Source organism: Aplysia californica, unplaced genomic scaffold (assembly GCF_000002075.1).
Source record: "Aplysia californica isolate F4 #8 unplaced genomic scaffold, AplCal3.0 scaffold00206, whole genome shotgun sequence".
NCBI classification, from domain to species: Eukaryota; Metazoa; Mollusca; class Gastropoda; order Aplysiida; family Aplysiidae; genus Aplysia; species Aplysia californica.
The window spans coordinates 652,619-656,994 of NW_004797476.1; the positions used below are offsets into that span (position 1 = coordinate 652,619).

Genomic DNA, 4,376 nt, shown 5'->3' on the forward strand with positions numbered 1-4,376 from the left:
TAGATAGATAGATAGATAGATAGATAGATAGATAGATAGATAGATAGATAGATAGGGATCGACGCATTTTGTCTAATATGTCATTCTACTGCGGGTGATTGGAGGGTGCCACTGGTGGGTACCACTTCTTTACTCTCCGGCTCTTGTTTCTGTCTGTCTTACGTTTCCCCAACACTAGATGATCGTTATTGTGCCGATGTTCGGTTTGGTTCGTTTTGTGACGGCTTCAATGCAGTCTTTAAATAGACCAACTGCCCAAACCGATCTCCTTACGCACGGCCAGGAAATCAAACGCATTAATTGTTATTAAAAGTTATCATCGGTTTTGTCAGTTTCGACAGTTTTGCCCTGGCTAGCATCTAACCGACACAATCACACACACACAAAAAGACAAAACCGAACCGAACTGATGATGCCAATTGGCACCACCTAAAAAAAGGCAATGCGGAAACACACTTCAATCCATCATGCACAAATCGGAATCACGAATTTGCATCTTCCATAGTCTGCTTTTCTAAGTCAGAACTGAAAATATCTGCATGAATAACGAAGTTATGGTGGGTGGTTGATGGGCGCCACTGTTTTTCCTTTCCATCTGTTGTTTCTGTCTGTCTGTCTGTCTGTTTTACTTTAACCCAGTACTAAAAGACCATTGCTGCGTCGATTGCTTCTCTTTACGCAAACAAACAAACAAAACAAACAAACATGCATACAAACGAAGTTAAGCTTCTTTTTCATACGTGTCCCCAAATAGCGTGTCTTCATGCGTTGATGAGTGAGAAGAATGCGCGTCCCCAAAGAGTCCGACTTAATTCCTTTTTACAAGGGACTTGGGACCACACGGAGATACGTAATCTCTTTGTCAGAAATCTTTATATTGAATAAATCATCCTCCTCTGGTATTAATTACGTACACAGTTTACAAAGGTTACGCAAGAGCATGAAACTTTCATGTTCTTTTCTACTCCATGACAGCAAGGGATGATTGACAACTATTGTTTCTAATTATAGTAAATGCACCGTCTCTGTTTCCACAAATAGCCAGAAAATGAGTCAAGTCGACTTAAAATTAACAACAACGTGAGAAGGGGGAGGAAAAAAACTGCACACACGCGTCGTATAGCTTCATAAATTATGTCGTAGTTTTAGGGGAAAGTTCAAAACCTGTGAAGCGGTTCAACGCGACATTGTGTGCACGACAACCAGGTAAGCAAGCAGGCCTTGATCGTAATGTTTCCGCCTGGGCATGGGACGGATGAAATATTCGGCATGGTTTTTGCTTGTAAGAGGGGAGCAGCTCGGTGAAATGTGACATTAGGCCATGCTCCGCAATGCCTTGCCTCTCAACTTTAAGTTTTGTGGTGTAAGGAGGAAAAGGAGTGGTTGTGTGGTTTTAGCAATGACGCTGAACTCAGTGATGATTATTTCCAGCAAAACGGACAGGCTTTCCTCTAAATTCAAACTCTCATAATATTCTAAAAGGTATATCAACAAGGAAACACTCGAGTTGAGAAGGAAATACATTTTATATCCGCTAGGAGTATTCAGGTACCCTCCTAACCTGTAAAGTGTATTCTCCAATATTGAGAGCAATGATTGGCCTAGGAATGTAACATGGAGCAACATAGGGCTCAATACTTAGAATCTATTACAACAGACAGCGTAAATTATCATATATTAAGGAAAATATGAGCACAGTTTCAGGGCATAAGATTCTTTCGGACATCGACTATCAAAGAGTACATTTATTTGTTCTAGATTTAAGTTAATACGCCATTGTGAAAGTTAAATTTTTTTCATACTTTGGTAAGTGGACGCACCAGAAAGACATAGCTGCCTAATTTTACTCACGTAACTGAAGACTAAAATTAAAGAGTGCAGATGACAATGGCTTTGGTTAAAAATTTTAATTTATGCCTTTGTTTTCATCTGTTGCTTGACTTGTTCCATTTTGTCCGTAAATACCGTTTTTATCAGAAACGCTGTTGTCAAGTACAAGGGACATATTTAAAACGGTCGAAGAATGGAAGAACAGCAGAATCCATACCATGAACATGTAAAACAAAGAGAGTTGTCTTCAATTGTTTCCCAACGACTAATGCAATTTCCACCTGAAGCCTTCAGTTGTTTTCTTATCTGTTGGATTCTTCGGATTTGTGATAAAATTGTTTTCGCTACTGTCGCCTTTCCTAACTATTTATGCTGCCCATTAGAGTAGATGTTTGGGATTGTAAAAGTCTACTTAAGCCCTCCATTCAGAGGTTGTTTGACCAACTACACACATCTGGAACCTCCACTCTCTGTAGGGCCAGATGTAGGTCGATGTGACGTCACGTACGAAGGCGTGTTTAGCTTATTTTAACCTCGGGATCCTCAAGTAGACGTTTACCGACATCTATTTTATTTATAGAAATAGTATACGTGAGGCAGCATGGTGGAATCAGGCTCTCGTCAAAATAATCAAAGTGAAGAAAATTGCATTTTTCCGCATTTTTGTGAGTTTTTACCAGATATTTGTTTTTTTGGCTCAACACCTTTCATGCCCATTAAAGCAATCATTTCTGTGTGGATTTTTTCTGAAAAACGTTGATTAAACGCACAAAAAATGTAAATTTTCAGTTACCACGGACCCTTAACTTAAGGAAATAACTAATCTTTGGCGGCCATTTTCTCACTAATTTTACCTCTGAAAAGAAGTGACTCCAATATTTTTCTTTCACAAATATCTCGACTTGTATTCAAGATAAATGGATATTTTTTTTCAACCAAATAAAGACAAACGAACAAGCTTTAAGATGATACCAATAACTCAACATGCCCAAAAATTGACGAGAGCCTGATTCCACTACGCTGCCTCACATATTCACATCTAAAATTGAAATAGCTTCGAGGTGGGGGTGCTGTTAAAAAAAGGGGGAAAATACTGTAACAGCATTTTTCTTCAGTGTCCACCCAAGGAACTAAACCTCACAATACACTATCCTTCGTGTTTACTTTCAAAACTTTCTTTTACCAATCCAAAAGAAATTTGAAAGAGAAATCTGTTTGTATTAATTATGACACAACAACTGCTTCAAACTTCAGACAAAGTCACACGATGTTTAAGCTCGCTTAGTCAATGAGGCCCTAGCAATAAAATCTGGGGGGGAAAGACTGTCATGTTGTGTGATGTTGACATCTTCATCATCATCCATCACCATCATCCATCATCATCATCATCATCATCATCATCATCATCATCATCATCATCATCATCATTATCATCATCATCAACAACAACAATAACAACTACAACAACAAACAACAGAACTGATTTTTGTAAGTACATTGTATTTATTCAACTCTCGCATTTTCTTTTTTTTCCACAGCTCCCGTAACGACGATAGAGCGCGACGACTGGCCTCCATTTAAAAACGCTGTAACACAACAACAGGGCGCCACAACCGAAACAGCCGTTTCCGATATTTAGACGGAACGGCAGCCATTAACCGACTCTCCGTCTTCCCACCCACACGAGAACATCACGCAAGAACACATTCAAGCTCCATCCCTTCAGATTATTTTCTCACCCCGGCAACGTTCTGCAATCTGTACTTGCTGCGTACTTCGGCGATTTTCTCGGACACGAGAGAGTGACAAGTTGAGAGATAGGCCGACTGGAGACACACGAAAACTAAATGATTGTGACTGAGCGGTGAGAGTAAAGACACCCAGTCTTTTCCTCCTATAAAAACGAGAAGAAGAAGAAAAGCAACCCGAAAGACAATTTGGATAAGACTTGCTAAAGAAAACGTACACGCCAACGTGTAATAAATCACGTTTTCTCCCAGGAAGAGACTTTGGCCAGGAAACCCAAGACGAGGTTCCCGTTCCTCTATCTCCCTCAACGCCAGCCGGCAACGTTACTGTATAAGTCATACGTGTGAATCGTGTGAATAAAAAGACATTTTTCCCATTATAATCATTCTCCTACACTTGACGTCATAGTTGTTTTTTTTAAAAACCCACAAGAATTGTGAGTGCTACCATACTTTAGTTACCCCAGCCCCAATTGAAGTCAAATTTTAATTTAACACCCATCCCTAAAACCTGATACACTAACAAAGATGACCACCACGACAACAACTGCAGTTTTCCGCTACTTTCTGTTGCTGACCATTCTCACCGTCACACTGACCGCTGCAACATCCCAGGGGGAGCTGCTGTTGCCACTGGTGGGACCCCGGACGTCAGTGACGTGCACAGCTGAGAACATGAACCCGTGCCAGAGTTTCCCGGGACTCTGCTCCGTGGGGCGCGGGCTCTGTACCATGCAGGTAAATCTAAGCCCCACTAATCTCTTTTTTTTTCTTCTATTTTTAGGGGGAGGGGGGGGG

General features: G+C 40.6%; 1 long non-coding RNA gene across 1 annotated transcript in view; it reads left to right on the forward strand.

Annotated features, from left to right (window-relative positions):
* LOC101848435 overlaps positions 1 to 3,955 on the forward strand; it is an 11,158-nt gene extending 7,203 nt beyond the window's left edge. The window contains exon 2 of the long non-coding RNA XR_004858592.1: positions 3,369 to 3,955. This is a non-coding gene — a long non-coding RNA (uncharacterized LOC101848435). The remainder of the gene's footprint in view (positions 1 to 3,368) is intronic.
* The last annotated feature ends 421 nt before the right edge of the window (positions 3,956 to 4,376 follow it).